Raw genomic sequence first — 18,669 nt, forward strand, 5'->3', positions numbered from 1 at the left:
ATATTAAACAGAACTCATTTCTGAACACTTATTTCTTTCATACTTATGAAAATTTACTGTCAGTAATGATGTTCAAGTTCTGGTAAAACAAAGATGTTGCAGCATTTAAAAAATACTGAAAAGAAATCAAAGAACTTTTATTAATAATTTGGTATGAGGCCTAATGAAAATTTTTAAAAGATACTGTGATATGAAGTAATTTATAGAAGGTAAATGCAATTCCCTGATGTTGACTGTAAAACATGAATTATAAAATCTGATTTTTTCTTTTCTGTTTTACTGACATTTCAAAGATACAGAAGATATATTTATGAGTTATGAGTAATTATGAATCTATTCCTGCAATTAAATAAGCTTCTCCTGTCTCTTCTTTTTCTGTGATGATAAAGTACACAAATTTACATAGCCATTTATTTCACCCAGAAAAACTGACACACACATAGACACATACATCTTTACCTAATTCGGTTTGAAGCAGCTCATGTTGCACTTGTTTTCTTTCCAAAACCTTACCAATGATATGATTAATACTTTTTCCTGTAATCTTTAGGAAAATTTGAAACAATTTAGTCCTCACAGTTGAGATTATCCCTCATTCTTTCTGTGTCCTGTTAAAAAGAAGTACAGTTCTATATTTCAGTAAGAATTCTGAGATCCCGAATAAAATCACGTTATTTCAATTTGAGCTTGAATTTTTGTTGTTGTTTATAATACTGGCTACTTGTTTATTTAATTGGTTTTCATTATTAAAACGTATTGTGATGTAAGTGTTCTAGTAAATGATAAAGAAAAATTGTAGCTCATTTCTGGAATATTTTTCTCATGTAGGTGAGAATGATTTGAGATCTGTTGCAAAAGTGGAGTGGTTAGCCTTATATATGCAGGACAGGCATTCATTTCTCCAAGAGGGCATATGGGTACAGTTATGGGTCCACGCAGAAGGAGAGATCTAATGATGGCGAGATGAACCATTTCCTTTGGTTGCTTCTCCTTCCTTAGTGACACAAGTCAAGGGCATCATCTGTGAGTATGAAAGGAAGAGGCTGTGATGGAGATGTAAAGAGACAAATCCTTTTTGAAAAAGGAAGAGTGTTTTTACTAGAGAAAATTAGAAGATTCATTCACCCATAATGAGAAGTTGTGGTGATAAATTTAACTCAGATAAGTCAGAATGGTCAACACTTCATCCTGAAATGCCCAAACACAGACATTGAGTAAGTAGAGGTAGCTTTCAAGAGAAATGTAACAGAGAGAGAGAGACAGACAGACAGACAAGGGAGTTGAAGGTGTGTGCAAAGGAATGATTGAGTTTAGAAGTCTTGGAATCCTATATGAAAAAGGAGGATTGAGAATATATGAGAGAATAGATGGGCAGGACCTCAATGGATTGAATGTCCTTGTAGGGGCAAGGAATTTTTAGAAATTTATTTGAATTAACTTTAGCATTCCATTTTAATTTTTATTGACTTTTAGCTATGACTGCATTCACTTTCTTATTTCTATTTCATTTTTTCAGTGATTGCTCTAGGAATTGTATTACACATTATTAACTTATCAGAGTCCTCTTAAAGTTTCTATTATACTATTTCATATAAAATAAAAGAAACTTGAAACAGAGTATTCACTTCTCTCCCAGTATTTGTGTGTGTGTGTGTGTGTGTGTGTGTGTGTGTGTGTGTGTATTAACTGCTGTCATACAGTTATAATATTTGCTTTAAACAATTATATGTGTTAAATAAATTAAGACAATAATGTGTATTAAAAATATTTTCCCACATTTTCCCTTTCTGGTGCTCTTTATTCCTTGCTACAAATCTGAGTTTTCTTCTGGTGTCAACACTGCTCATACTGAAGAAATTCTTTTAATGTTTCCTGAAGTACAGGTCTATTGGTAAAAATGTTTCTCAATTTTTATCTCTAAAATGGCATTTTGCCTTATTTTTGAAGAATATTTCTTCTGGATAGTGTTTACTTGATTTCTTTTCAGAACTTTACAAATGTTGTTTCACTGTTTTCTGGTCTTTATTTCTGATGAGAAGGCAGGGATAGTTTATATCATGATGCTCCTGCATGTGATATATCATTTTTTCACTTGCTGATTTCAGGACTTTTTTCTTCATATTTGGCTTTTAGTAGTTTAACTATTATATGTCTGAGAGTAGTTTTCTTTCTATTTATCTTTCTTGAGGTTGGGTTAGAAAGTTTATGGTTTTCATCAAATTTGAGAAAATTTTCAGTCATTAATTCTTGAAAAAATGTTTTGCCCCATTTTCTCTTTTCTGGACCTCCGTTAATACTGTCTGAATGTTCACTGAGGCTCTCCTCACTTTTCTTTTCAAGCTTTTATTTTTCTATCTTTTCTGCAAATTAAATGATGTCCATTATTCTATCTTCATGTTCACTGATCCTACCTTTTGCCATACTTAGCCTGATCTTAAGTCCCTTCAGTGAATTTTATAGTTCAGATGTTGTAAATTTTAGCTCTAAAATGTTCATTTGTTCTTTTTTTTTTTCTATTACTCTGCTGAGATTCCTCATCTGTTCCACAATCATAATGTTTTTTTTTTTTAAACTGTTTAGACATTTTTTTAAAAGTTACTGTAAGGTTTTATCTGCTAATTCCAATATCTGGATCATCCTCTGGTTGGCTTCCATTGAAAGTCACTTATCTCACTTCCAGAAACTATAGTGTGTGAAAAATGCTAGAAATATACAACAACCACTCTAAAAATCCTCTGAAAGCAGTGTCCTAGGACATTTGCTGGTAAAGATCATAATTCACACTAATGTTGAAGAGGTGATGAGTTGAAGGGTTTGGGTCATCAGAGAAGAGTGGGATTCTTGAAGGTATGTAAGGAAAGCTTTGATTAGTCCTGATGATACTGGGGAGACAGTTGGATAATCAGGACTAATTATCCTCTCTTTCTTTCAACTGCATTTTTACCCAATATTCCAGTATTCCAGAATATGTACTGTTATAATTCCCAATGACTAACTGACTGCATGACATGGAAATTATGATCACACTGTCTGACTAAATAGCTAAAGCATTTTAATCCTTAAGCAACGAAGACCTTACTCTGATGTAATTGCCTTTAGTAGGAAAGAAAAGAAGACTTTGTGGGAGAAGCATTATTTTCAAATAAAACCAAAGTAATTTGCTTTGAGAAAGTTATTTACTGATGTACAAATTGAACAGCTTCAAAAGTACAATTCAGAACATATTTTGATGGAAAAGATTAAATGACTTTTTTGACGTTTTAAATTAGTTTACCTAATTTGTCTGTTGTCATTTTCCTTGGATACTTTGCAATCTTGTCTTTAAAATAGAGAGGGAAATAAGTTTCTATACATTTTTTCTTTCAAGGTCAGCTATTGTAAAAATTGTATATAAATTTCTATATGAGAGAGAGATAGCACATTTGATTTAAACTCATGAATAACATTTTATTATATTTCAAATACTAAATATATTAAATAAAACATACAGTCATAGTTTTATAATCTAGAAGTTAATTTTATGAGGTGGTATATATGCTTCAGTTTGGAGACTAGCATTCAAGTTTGATGCATATACATCCAACTTTATATAATATACAAATATGTGTATAGTTGTCAACTGTTAACAAGCCCACGTACTGGTTGATGTAATATGCAAGGACAAAAAAAATCTTTCTTACAAATGTATGAAAAGGAAGAAAGTCCCTTACATTAGAGAGTAGAAAACATAAATGAAATTTTAAGCCATAATTGCTTACTTGATGAAAGAAAAATTATTTTTAAAAAATTAACATTATTTCAATTTACCAATGGGCTTTATATCTGTTTCTAATTAGAAATGTGTATGCCTGCATATAGTATTATCAATGCATGTATTTTTATAACTAAACATTTATGATTTCCCTTATCTGAAAAATGTTGGTCCTATATTTCTCAGTACTTCCCTTGTAAACTGTAGCAAAGAAACAAAATTAAACACTTCGAAACTTTAGATTTTATTTATTTATTTAAAGAAACTACATTAAGTCACTCTGTTTAAATGACTGGAGAAATGGAAGTAGATGCTGTAAAAGTGGGCAAAGTTAATTGTTAACCTTTTAAATGAAACAAAATGAATGGTATTATTAATATCTTTAATGCCCATCGGAACCAAGAGAGGTATTGAAAGTATTTAACAGCTAGCCTGCGATGGCACCAGCCAATAAGAATCAATCTACCATCCAATTAACATGGACACATGAACCAATCAGAGAAGACTGGTAAACAGGCTATGCTGGTGTATGAGGGGGAATATCAGTCCAATAATTACAATAAAATAGTTACTCTTTAGAAAATAAGTGCAAAAAGACCAGAGAGCATGCCCAAGAAAGTAACCCCCTTTGAGTAATTATTTTTAAGTGTAGAAAGATAGAAGAAAATATTTAATGGGAATAATCATTCCTAATAGTTCATATTAAAGTTTAAGGTTTTGCTTATTGGATTCTCAGGATTTCCAGGTGCCTTCATTTATACACATATATAATGAATTTTGACTTTTTTTAAATTGCCTTCAGACTTCTCTGGTTGCACAGTGGTTAGGAATCCGCCAGCCAATGCAGGGGTCAAGGGTTCAAGCCCTGGTTGGGGAAGATTCCACATGCAGTGGAACAACTAAGCCCGTGTGCCACAGCTGCTGAACCTGTGCTCTAGAGCCCGTGAGCCACAACTACTGAGCCCACGTGCCACAGCTACTGAAGCCTGCGCACCTAGAGACCCTGCTCCGCAGCAAGAGAAGCCACCGCAATGAGAAGCCCATGCACCGCAATGAGGAGTAGCCCCCGCTCGCCACAACTGGAGAAAGCCCACATGCAACAACGAAGACCCAACGCAGCCAAAATAAATAAATAAATTTATTAAAAAAGAATAATATTGCCTTCAACTCTCACCCACCTCAACCTTCTGCCAACCGCAAAGCTAGACCTTCTTATATGACATCGTGCAGGGTACACTTGCTCCCTGATTCTGGAGTGCCACCTTACTCATTTGTTCCCAGTTGGTTTTTCATGTCTTAACCATGTTAAACTTCTGCCTGCATATCACAGTTCAATATTCAAGATCAGAATCTCTTGCTTTATCTCTTTTATATCCTGAAGCATATATCTGTGAAAGAGCAGAGTGATAGTTTTCATATTCAATGCAAGAATGATTGCGCCTTTCACTCTGAGGAGTTATTTGTAGAAACTGCATATTTCCCCAGTCCTGCATGGGTCATAGAGTAAAGGAACTAGCTTCTGCAGCAAAATAAAGTATTTACCAACACTATTTCTGACATTCTGGTTTAGTGTATGGCTTCTTATAAAACTGATGATTTTGGATTTGATTGAGAATATGTATTTTTTCAGTCTCCTTTTAAAGTGACTACCTTTCTGGAAAAATTCCACTCATTATTCACAATTACTCAAATGTAACTTCCAATCTGAAGCTGTTATTTATCTCCTTAGTGATGCTGAGGTGCTTTTTATTTTGCGTTTGCATGGTACTTTGTAGCTATCTCTTACTTCAATTATCCAATTGTCATAATTGTTCACATGTCTGTCTCTTCCACTGTTCTGTACTATCCTGGATGGAAGATTATATTGCCTATTTATCCTTGCACACCCCTGTCTGCTGCTGTATGAATTAGGAAAATCAAGACCACTATTCTTCTCTTTAAGACTCACATAAAAGTACATTCTGAGAGGAAAAAGCAAAGACAGATTGTTATTTATATATTTGTGGAAGAAATTTTTAGGGATACATGGAAACCTAAATACTGAATCATTGTGACATGTATAATTGAAATTTCATGACTATTTCTTATTTCATTGGTATGAAAATTTACAAAGATATTTTTGGGTATCCAAAGAGTGAGCTATTCAGCATTGGAAAAAGACATTCTGGCTAAAGCAAAACAAAAACACCTGGTACGGAAGCCTGAAGAATGTAGAATAATTGGTTGTCTGGATGTCGGTGTAGTTTTATGTGCATGAAACAGCCTGGTCTTTGTTATAATGATACAAGAAACATCAAGCTGCAGTAAGACAATCTCGTGACATGGTTTAGTTACCTGAGATCATTTATTATTTGGTCCCCAATATTGTTATTGTTTGCTCAGGGGAACTAAAAATTAATTACTCCAAATTCAAATTTAAGGAATAAAGAATAGAAGGCTGAATAGAAATAAAAATGTTTCCAACTACTAATAATGTAGTAGGTATTCATCACATGGGTCATGTTTAACTGGTAGTGTTTTTAAACTATATCATAGAGAGATATTGTCATGTAAGCATTTTATAGCAATCAGATATTTTCTGAATGCTCTTAGTAAGAAAAAAGGAAGGCAGAGAAGTGACAATTTTAACTCATCGTTTTACCATGATGCTTGAGGCTTATTAGTGGTCTGTCAAGATAGTTATGATGTACAATTACTATTTAACATTAAAGAGTGTATTATCAGAAAAATAATAGATGCAAAAATGTATTTTTAATAGAGAGATTATAGTTCTTAGTATCATGAAAGATATGACAGATAATAAGTAACTAGCATATTTTTGTTTTATTTTAACAGTTGATGTAATGCTCTTTCTTCTTTATGGTAGTGAAATTCACTGTGTTAGTAATCAAGGCCATTATTAAGATTACAACAATGTTATGTAATGAACTTCATTAGTGGATAATATATATCAGATTATACATATACACGCATATATACCTATATAGGTATTACTTTAAAAATATTTACATTTTACTGTCTCTCTGTAGTACTGAATGGCTTCAAAGATTGAAAAGTGTTTCTGGTTTTTTAAGTACTTAACCAGAAAGTAACTTCAGCATTGATGAGAAATAAATGTGCTGTAATCTTCCACAAGAACCTGACTGCATGATGTGAATTCAGTGGATCCATCAAAAGTCTGAGATGTCTAATTGTTGGAAGCACAAGCATAATTAACTGCTAGAAAATCTTGCTAAATTAGGGTAACATGAAATATTTTTCAAAACAGAGAAAACCATATTATATGAAAAATATATTTTGACTTATAAGATATAAATGCATCTTTGGAATAATCCTCATTTTCTTGTTATGCAAAAGAAAATATCTAAAATTATACAGAATAAGAATTAAGCTATCAAGCCATGAGGAGACTTGGAGGAACCCTAAACGCATATCACCAAGTGAAAACTTGATCTGAAAAGGCTACATACTGTATGATTCCAACTATATGACATTCTGGAAAAGACAAAACTATAGAGACAGTAAAAGATCAGTAGCTGCTAAGTGTTAAGGGGTAGGGAGGAATGAATAGGTAGAACACAGGATTTTTAGGGCAGTGAAGCTACTCTGTATTATATTATAATAGTGGATGCATGTCGTTATACATTTGTCTGAATCTATAGCAGGTACAGCACCAACAGTGAACCCTAATGTAAACTGTGGACTTTGGGTATTAATGATGTGTCAGTATAGGTTCATGGGTTGTAATAAATACACCACTCTGGTGTGGGATGTTGACGATGGAGGAGTCTGGGTGCATGTGGGCAGGCAGTAGATGGAAACTCTGTACTTCCACTCAATTTTGCTGTGAACATTTTCTTATCAACTAATGACTTAGTGATCAAACTGTGCGGTACTTCGTGCATTCTAGACTTTAAAAGTTTTTTATTACACATTGTGTAAAATCTACCACTGTATGAGTGGAAATTAAGACTTTATGTGCTTTTTATACATTGTAGTATTTCTTCAGATAAAGCTCTCCTATAAATTAAAAAAAAGAAGAGGGCAGGGAAAGGCTTCCAGAATGGCAGAATAAGAAGCTTTATCATCCTTCTCCGAGCTCTGCCTCGGTGCTTTATTTTGGGCATGCATGACCAAGAAGTTGGGGTCTCATTTTCCTCCAGCTTTCAGTCTGAGACTGGTTTACTTTGCAAAGGACAGGCTACCTACTTTTCTCATCCACCCAGCCCCATGACACAGAACTCTATGGCAGTCAAACATGGTCAAAAAGATTGCATTTCCATTTTTCTTTCAACCTCACAAAATAGACTTTAAAACAAAACTTTTGTTAGAGGCAACAGAGGGCACTTCATAATGATAAATGTGTCCATTTACATGCACCTAAAAACGGAACCCCAATATGCAGGAATCAAAAAATTCCTGCATATTGAATTTACTTCCTTGAAAGAAGTGAAGGAAGATATACACATTCAACAATCATCATTAGAGACATCAAAGCACCCACTTTTAATAATAAATAAGACAATGTGGTAGAAGATTAACAAGTAAATAAAAGTCTTGACAACATTATAAACAAATAAGACCAAAAAGACATCTATAGGATTCACCATCCAACAACAGCAAAATACTCATTCTTCAGAAGTGCTAACTGAACATTCTCCAATACATACCATATACTAGAACTTAAAAAAAAAAGTATAAATGTATATAAAGGGATTGAATTTCACAAAATATGTTCTCTGGCCAAAATGGAAATAAATTAGCAATAAATAACAGATGAATATTTGGGAAATTCACACATATGTGGAAATTAAACACACTTCTAAATAACCAGTGTGCCAAAGAAGAAATCATAAGGAAAATTAGACAATATTTTGAAGCAAATGGAAATAAAAACACAACATACCAAAAATTATAGCATAAAGGGTATTGGCCTTAAGAGGGATTTATAGCTCTGAACATTACATTAAAAAAGAAGAAAAACTTCAAATCAGTGAATTAACCTTCCAATCTAAGAAAATAGAAAAAACAAAAATCAAACTAAACTCAAAGGAAGCAGAAGGAAGAAAATAAATGAAATAAAGCATAGAAAAGCAATAGAGGAAATGAATTAAACCAAAAGTTCAATCTTTATAAAAATCAACAAATTGAAAATTCCTGGGTAGATTGACCAAGAAAGAAAGAGAGGAGACTCAAATTACTAAAATCAGGAATAAAAGAGGGGAATCACTATGGAACTTACAAAGATACAAAAGGATTATAAGGTAATGGTATGAACAATTTATGCCAGCAAAGCAAAACCAAAGCAGAGAACAGAAAATCAACACATAGAAACAGAGAAAATATTTGGACATTAGAGTTAGGCATACAGATTCTGTTCTTTGTTGCCTATTTCTTATGACTGCTTAGGGAAACTACATGTAAAAATATAATTTTTACTCTTTGATAAATTACACCTCTAATTTTCTGCAATGACCAATATCACCACTCTTCTCCCTCTGCAGTTTCATTATTGCCAAACTCACATATACTAGCTGTTGCTAGATGGACTTAAAGTAGGGTAAATATATAATTCGTCCCTGAAGCCAGGGCATTTTGGAGTGTGTTACAATAAAAGGGTAACAATGACAATCCCAACCACACCTATCAGCAATGAGTTTTACGGTAACTTAACTGTATAATCATTGATTGGCAAGGATGATGGAAATGTTTAGGCAGATTTTCTGATGATAAGAATTAATATTCTTGAGTACATTCTGCAGTAGACTTTGAACCAACTTAACCTCTATCTTTCCAACTAGAAGTCAATTACTGGAACAAGCCCATGCACCAAGTTGAGTAAGAAAGCATTACGTTAATCCTATATGAAGCTAACAGGAATTTATATACACACTTGATCATACAAAACCTTAAAATAGCACTTGGTCATCTCTTCTACTTGAAACAGAGTCATGAATTTAGAATCTATCAAACTCATAGTATATGTCATAGACCTTTATGCTGCAAAATTGGTGAAAGCAACAAAGTATTTCTTAGCTTTAGCTTCAAATAAAACTACCTTCTATCTGCTAAATGCCAGGAATCTTTGAAATTCCTAGAAAGGCCAGAAGCTCTTTTAAGACTGCATAGAATAATATTGTTTCTTAAGAGATCATTTTTCACAGTCCTGAATCCCCCAGCTAGATGATGTTTTTTTCAGCTAAAAGCAAGTTTTTTCTTTTCTAATAACATTTTCCAGACCTTAGAATTAGCTCCCTTTAACTAAATTTCCTTTAACTGATTGTACTAAACAAGGCACAATGAGGACAAAACTGGACCACACACAGTCATATATGGCTTGTATTTAACGTAAGACATGTGTAAGATAAATACAGCACACCTTTTCTTTTCTCATACAAAACAGATGCATTTTTCATCCCAGAAGTTCTACAATGTGTTTTAATACCTGGTTGCATCTATCCAAACACACTTTTGAACTAAGCTACTGCTGCAGAGCTTAAAAAAACAAAAATAAAACAAAACTCTCCTTGAAAATGACAGGTGCCAGGGAATGGGGGGGGGGGGAATTAGGGGGGAATTAGAGGAAGGTGGTCAAAAAGTACCAATTTTCAGCTGTAAGATAAATAAGTACTTACGGATGTAATGTACAACATTATGATTACAGTTAACACTGCTGTATGGTATATATGAATGTTAAGAGAGTAAACCCTAAGAGTTATCATCACAAAAAATTGATTTTCCTTTTTTTTTATTGTATCTATCTTTGTATTTCTCGTATTTTTCTTTTTATTGTATATGAGATGATGGATGCTAGCTAAACTTATTGTGGTAATCATTTCACAATATATATAAGTCGACCCATTATGTTGTACACCTTAAACTTATACAGTGATATATGTCAATAATAAAACTAGAAAAAAAGAAAAAAGACAGGTACCTATTTATAACCAATTTTTATTTTCCCTTCCCTTTTTGTGTTAGATAGGATATCAATTGTGAAGACTTTTGTGAAAATGTGCAAAATTATTGGTGTTTGTAAAGAGGTAGACATCTCTTTCCTGTTTGATGTTGTAGTTAGCTGGTGATAACAACGTTTATTGTTGGACTTCATGTAGCACAAGAGTAAACCATCAAAATAAGTCTGCACTAAGTATCTTTTATGAGAGGAATACATTTAAATATCCTAGTTTCAGAGAAGAGCAGGGTCATGTTAACTACTTTGTGACTGACAAACATACATTGCTGAAATAAGTGAAGTGTGATTAAATATCACTCCGTGCTTAATATTTCATTCATTTATTGCATGCTTACTAGATTCTAGGGACAAAATTTTAGGCACTGGCTATATGAAACCAGCCACAATAAATAACATTTTAATTAGGGAAACAATAAATGTGTATATAAGACTACAGATGTAGACATAGATATAGATAAAGACATAGTGATAGATATAAGTTTAGGATTAGACATAGAATATAGATACAGATGTAGATAGATATAAAATAGACACAGGACTGTAGATAATATTGAGTATGAAGAGCATTAAGTCAGTCTAAGAAGTTGGAGAAACATGGAAGCTAGTTCTATTATGTTGATAATTTTCCTTTTCATAGACATTTCATAGAAATTTTTTGTTCACTATAAAGCTAGGGTTGCCAAGTTGAATTACCAAAGAGAATTTCTAAGAAAAATTACAGAATCTCAAAGAATAAATGAATCATCTATATAAATATTTGTCATTGTTTTTTCACATGGTTCAAAGAAGGTGTCCCTGCTTACTAAAAGTGGTTGTGTCTTCTTTTGCCTTTCAATTACTTAGGCTTTCTTATACTTTATATTTGTTTATGTGTTACTCCTCTCCCTGCTTCCAAGCCATAGGAACTTTTTCAATTTTACATTTCCTTTGTTTTCAATCCTACCTTATAGCTACTTCAGTACTGGGCAAAAGTTTTATACTCAAGAAATATCTGATGAATATGTAATCAAAATAATTTTAATTCAATCTAAAAATTTCATTACTTGAAATGTAGGGAAAAAGAATTCTAATAAACTTGGAAAATAACACATATAAAATTGAAGTTTTCAGCAGTTATGGAAAATATTATTCTATGGAAATATTAAGGGTGGTGTAAATTTAGAATTAATTTGGAGCCATCATTTTATGTAAGCCCCCAAGTTTCTGAAAATATGCTGACAAATAAGGCAATGTCGGAGCCATGCTATAAAATAAGTGGAGAAGCTTGCCCTTTGCTTGTTTATTAACTTTGGATACAGATCCTGGATAGCTCAGTCCAAAGAGCATTGTATGCTTTCTTAGTCAATCTTTAAGATGTGCTGGCACTACAGTGGCGAACCAGAGAAGAAAGCAATATGAGGAATCAAAAAATATTAGGGACAATAGTGTCATTGAAGGGAAAAGCAACTGAATCTTATGTCATTAATTGCGTTACTGTTCAGGATTTAAAACATAGCGCCAATTCTTTACCATATCATCCATCAAAGACTGGCAGTGGAGAGGTGTAATGTATGAAAACTAAAAATCTGTTTGTTACCGGAAATCTACAGACATGAACAGCATCCATCAAAAGCAGAGAGATGCAGGATAAACTGGGGTTGGCCTGAATAAATATCTGCACAGATTATTAATATTTGTTGTTAAATATGTTAGCAATACTATTTATTTGCTTAATATTTAATTTTTTATGTAGTTGAGAATAGCAAATATAAACGGATAGGAATGTTAATTGAAAATTTGTATTTTAAATATTTTTTTTAGAAAATAAGTTGTTTATAAAACAAGTGTTGGCTAAAAAAAAAAAAGAAAGAAAAAGTGTGCCATTAAATAGATATTAATATTTCAGGAAATCATCGAAAGAATAAGTGCCTCTGCTTTTTCTTTTCAAAAAACTGCTCTTGACTTTACTAAACTTAAATTTATATTTCATTGTTGCTTTTATTTTGAGAACTATGACCATAATATTGCTTCGACATCTTGCTCAAGACATTCAACTTTCTCCCGTAAGTGGGGGCAATGAAGGAGCAAAGTGATCTGTGCTGTAAAGCACAGAGGTGTGATCCATGCTGTTTAAGAAACAGTTATTGAACTGTTGAATTGATCATTAATTGAAATTGCTGCTAAGACTGAAAGACATAAAATAATCCGTGCCTTGGGTAATGTTAGAGAAACACTCTAACAAGGAATGCAGTGCCCAAAAGTTCTCCATAAGGAAATGGAAATGGTGTACGCCGGAATACACTACAGGAGGAAGACATTGAGGTGCTCAGTGTGTACGAGAGCATGGAATCAGCTGCCTGATCCTATTGCCACGGTTAGTTCTCTATTTTTCAGTATAAGAGAATTTTTCAGGAATTTATTTAACAGTAGAAATGCTAGTATCCTTAACGTGAAATTAAAATATAATTATAAATATACATATATATTTTAAAACCCACAGACTTGACATTATAATATACTGTTCTTTATTGCACTTCAGAAATATGCCTCTCAAAAGACATTTTGTCTTTTCTCATCTTTTATCATCTCCATGTTAACCCTCAATTCTGTCCTTTAATATGGCTTACTACTATATTTCTCTTTAGCTTATGAACAATAATGGGATGCCAGGGAAAACAAAAGACAGTAAGTTTAATATCTTTCAGGGGCGCTTATAATACTACCTGCAGCAATTGATATTCACTTGAAAAATATTTTGATCTATCTCTGGTACCCCAGTGCACTCACTGTACTCATATTCTGTTCCAAAGTGTAACAACTCTCCACCCACCAAAGTAGACAGTCTATAACTTCTTCAGTAGCAATTTGGGGACCTCAGATATATGAAACATCAAGCCATCTATTAACTCATTTATTCATTAAACATTTTCTCTGTTAGGTGTTGGGAAGACTAAGAGGTTAGTAAAAGAAAGAAAACACATATCATTGACCATAAATATTGATGTACTAACTGTTACAAACATAATGTGAATCATAGGCATTAAAATCAGTTTCACCTGCTCGAGTAATCTAGAATTCTATGACGTGAAAAAGTTAATAAATAAGCCATTTATTTTTCTCAAGCTACCACATGCACATTGAGAAGTAGCATTTGCTATTATTCATTCTTTTATTGTTTTTATTTTTTTTCACACAGAATATTGAAGGAGATATCAGAGCCTGACCAACAGTTCACTGTTTTGTTCTTTCAAAGGGATAAGACAAAGTAAATAGAGCATTTCTTATAGTTAAGATAATTATAGATCTAACTGCTTTGATGTATAGCTGGTCAGAGAAATAGGGATCCCGCCAGAATTGGGAGAATGTTACAGAGTTTTATTTGCCAGTGATAGTTCAACACATCCTGCTGCACTGAGAAGAGAGGTGTATTTGGGAATAAAGGAATTTCAAATATTAGACAAACTCTTTTAGTTGGGAAACAGCAAACTCATTTTTGTATATATCAATAATATTTATAAACTTTTCCAGAAAAGTTAATAGGACAAATTGATACATTTATTTTACATTTGACAAAATTTTTTTAAAATATATTATTTTACCTGCAAAAGAAATATGCTTCCTTTGCTATGATTCATTTGGCATAGTAAGCCACCGAATGTAATATAATGTGAAAGTCGTTTTATTCTAAGAACTAAACCTCAGGGCATTAGCTGCAAGAGAGACATTTTCATCTGAGTCTCTGACTCTCTCATATGAATGCTCTTCACAGCACTTAGGAAGCTGATCTATATATCTAGTTCTTTTTATTTTTTACATTTTATATTGAAATATAAAAAATTTGCATGAAAATATGAATCTTTAAAGCAGCTGCAATTTGTCTGCTAGTTCACTGCTGTTTTATTGGGGCATGTCTAATATATTTCAGGGAAATATTAATCAATAAAATGGAAAGAGAGTTTTAATGATTTGTCCAAAATATTATGCTTGTATCATACCAAATTTCTAGAAGACAGTTAAAACTTCTAATTAATGCCTGTAAATAATTTAACTAATGATTTGTATAAACTTTTATTTTCCTTCTCATGCATGGTAATTATATTATTAATGTGGATTATATTATACTGTGATTTACACTAATCTAAAATTTATTTTCTGGACTTCTTTTTAAAAAATAATTGGAAATCAAGATTGGAAATATTAACTTAAAAATTAAATTTTTTTTCTGGTATATCTTTTTCCATTTACTCTTTTAATTTTTAAAAGAAGACTTTTGGTTAAAGATTGAAAGCAGCTAATAATGTTCTTTTAATAACAGCTTTATTGAGCTATGCTCCAAGCACTGCAGAAGTAACCTATTTAAAGTGACAATTCAAAGTTTTTGTGTGTGTGTGTGCTTTTTGTTTTTGTTTTTCTTTGTAAATTCACAGCGTTGTGCAACCATCATCAAAATATAAATTCAGAATTTTTTCTATACCCGTTAGAGTAAGTCCTCCCTTCCCTATAATCCCAGCCCCAGTCCAAGATGACCACTAAGCTCTATAGATCTGCCTATTCAGAACATTTTATATAAATGTAACCATATGATAAGTGGTCTTATGTGACTTGCTTCTCTCATGTAGCATAATGTTTTCAAGGTTCCTCCATGTTGTGTTTCATTCATTTTTACTGTAGATGAATATTCCGTTGAATGGAAATGTCACATTTTATTTGTTCCTCAGTTTACTATTATGACAGATGGTACTATTATCATGCCTATACAAGTTTTTGTATGGACATATGTCTTCTTTTGGATATATTCCTCAATGTGGAATTGCTGGGTCATGTGGTAACCCTATGTTTAACCCTATCAGTAATCCTATCAATTTTTGAGAAACTGATTAACTATTTCCCAAAGCAGTTGCGCCATTTTACATTTCCCACCAGCAGTGTAAAAGCGTCCCAGTTTCTCCACATACATTTGCTATCCTCTGTCTTTTCTACTGACACCACCCTGGAGGGTGTGAAGTAATATCTCACTGTGGTTTTGATTTGTACGTCTCTAATGACTAACAATGTTGAGTATCCTTTAATGTGTTTGCTGGCTATTCGCATATCTTATTGGGAGAAATGTCTATAATTCTTTGCCAGTTTCTTTAACTGGGTGTCATTATTATTGAACTGTTAAAGTTTTTTTTTTTTTTAATGTCTTCTGGAAACAAGTCCCTTTTCAGATAATGTTATTTGCAAATATTTTCACCATTCTGTGGATTGTCTTCTCACTTTCTTTTTTTTTTTTTTTTTTAATTTATTTATTTATTTATTTTTATTTTTGGCTGTGTTGGGTCTTCGTTTCTGCGCGAGGGCTGTCTCTAGTTGTGGCAAGTGGGGGCCACTCCTCATCGCGGTGCGCGGGCTTCTCACCATCGCGACCTCTCCCGTTGCGGAGCACAGGCTCCAGACGCGCAGGCTCAGTAATTGTGGCCCACGGGCCCAGCCACTCTGCGGCATGTGGGATCCTCCCAGACCAGGGCTCGAACCCGTGTCCCCTGCATTGGCAGGCGGATTCTCAACCACTGCGCCACCAGGGAAGCCCCCTCTTTTCACTTTCTTGATGGTGTCCTTTGAAACACAAAACTTTGAGTTTTGAAAACTTTTCCTTTTGTTGTTTGTGCTTTTGGGATTGTATCTAAGAAACAATTGCTTACCCTAAATCACAGATATTTATTGTTATATTTTCTTCTTTAGTTTTATCATTTTAGCTCTTACATTGAGACCTTTTATCTATTTTGAAAGAATTTTTATATAGGGTGTTAGATAGGGCTCTCTCTTTGTTCTTTTACACGTGAATATCCAGTTGTCTCAGCACCATTTCTTCAAAAGACTGTTTTCCCCCCATGTTGAACTGTTCAGCAAGCTTGCCAAAAATCAGTTGGCTGGCCATAAATATAAGGGTTTATTTCTGAACTCTCAATTTTATTCCATTGTCTATGCATTTATCTTTATGCCAGTATCACACAGTCTTGATTAATGTATGTCTGTAGTAAACTTGGAAATAGACATGAGTTGTCCAACTATGTTCTTCTTTCCAGGAATGTTTTAACTATTCTGGGTCTTTGCATTTTTGGATGAATTTTAGGATCAGCTTGTATTTCTGCAAAAAACAAACAAACAAACAAAAAAACAACAAAAAAGTCCAGCTAGGATTTTGATAGGTATTGTGTTGAATCTATAGATCAGCATGGAGAATATTGCCATTTTAACAGTGTTAAATCTTTTCACCTTAATTATGGCTGTCATTCCACTTACTAAGTTTTCTTTACTATCTTTTGGCAAGTTATAGTTTTCAGTAGACAAGCAATTCTTTTGTTAAATTTATAACTGAGTATTTTATTCTTTTTGATACTATTATAAGTGGAAAATTTTAATTCCATTTTTGGAATATTTATTATTAATACATAGAAGTGAACTATGAAGGGAAGCTTGAGGAGTGCTTTCATATGTGTCCCACATTTGTCTCTGATTGCTCTTGAGTGGTTGGAACCTAGCACATACAGCCCTGCAAACCCCCAGAGTTGTCCATGCTCATAGGAGGGTAATTCTTTGCTGTCATTTTCTCTGTTTCTATTAAACTTAAGGTGCTAGTAGCTTTAGCGTGTATCATGGGGCTACTAACCTCCTAATTGCTCTCCACAGTGGTCTCTGTTTTGTCAACAACACTATTAAGCAAAAAGTTCTTCATGCTCTGTGCAAATAGTCCCCTCAGGCAGAGCTGCAGAGGTCTTAGTCCTCCAGTCCTGCCTTTCCCCCTGCCCTTGCCCAGAGGTAGAGGAGGGGTTAATCCTGAGATAATTGCAACCTGTCCTCTGGATGTACAGGTTCCATCCTTTCAGTGGGGCTAGGAGGTTAAAGGGAGACCTGGTCTTGGCCACACCTGCCTAGAGTGTCTACAACACAGAGCTCAGGGGGATGAAAAACACTAGCAGCCTGCCTTTCTCTGAGTAAAAACATAGCCCCGGAGCGGACACTGTGGGGCAAAGGACCACGCTTCCCCTGCCCACATCTTCCAGGTTTTCATGTGCCCAGAGGGCAGTGTTCTGGGGAGAGCTATAGCAGCATCAGTGCGGTGTGAGGGTGGTGAAGCAGCATCTGTGACTCAAATGCCACAGATTCTCACTGTTCTTAGCATGGACTTTGGAGATTTTCTTCAATGAATGCTTCCTTATTTGCTGTATGCCATTAGGACAATTTCCAGAGATTTTAAATGATTGGTTTTTAAATTGTTATTCCAGGGAGAGTTCCAGTAAGATGTACCAGGCTTCCTACTCCATCATTCCCTAGGTACCAACCTTTTCCCTACTCCCTGTCTGCCTCTTTTAGATAAATGCTAATACATTGACAAAACTGTGAGGGCTCGTCTGCTTATCGCACACCCACATTCCAGTTGGGTTGATTTTCACACAGAGGCCACAGAAAGCACTCTGCTCCTGAGACCAAAACCTTTATTAGTTTACAATCTTTCTATAAATTTATTGGGAAGAGTTGAAATACAAATTTGCTCATTTTGAATTCATCATACTGAATGAAGTATGTCAGATAGAGAAAGAGAACTATCGTATGGTATCGCTTATATGCGGAATCTAAAAAAATGATACAAATGAACTTATTTACAAAACAGAAACAGACTCACAGACTTAGAGAATGAACTTATGGTTACAAGGGGAAGGGGAGGGGTAATTAGGGAGTTTGGGATTGACATGTACACACTGCCATATTTAAAATGGATAACCAGCAAGGACCTACTGTATAGCACAAGGAACTTTGCTCAATATTTTGTAACAACCTAAATGGGAAAAGAATGGATACATGTATATGTATAACTGAATCATTCTGCTGTACACCTGAAACTAACACAACATTGTTAATCAACTATACTCCAATATAAAATAAAAAGTTTAAAAATAAATGAATAAAAAAATAAAAATAA

The 18,669-nt window shown here is 33.7% G+C and overlaps 1 protein-coding gene and 2 long non-coding RNA genes across 5 annotated transcripts in view; 2 read left to right on the forward strand and 1 right to left on the reverse strand.

Annotated features, from left to right (window-relative positions):
- LOC309639119 overlaps window positions 1-18,669 on the reverse strand; it is a 1,037,414-nt gene that overhangs the window by 793,089 nt on the left and 225,656 nt on the right. The window lies entirely within an intron of this gene.
- The window catches only part of LOC309639132, a 932,641-nt gene that overhangs the window by 372,489 nt on the left and 541,483 nt on the right, over window positions 1-18,669 (forward strand). The window lies entirely within an intron of this gene.
- Window positions 1-18,669, forward strand: part of CDH19 (cadherin 19) — a 277,276-nt gene that overhangs the window by 127,494 nt on the left and 131,113 nt on the right. The window lies entirely within an intron of this gene.

This window comes from Balaenoptera physalus (assembly GCF_965194825.1).
Source record: "Balaenoptera physalus genome assembly, chromosome: 12".
In the NCBI taxonomy this organism is placed as follows: Eukaryota; Metazoa; Chordata; class Mammalia; order Artiodactyla; family Balaenopteridae; genus Balaenoptera; species Balaenoptera physalus.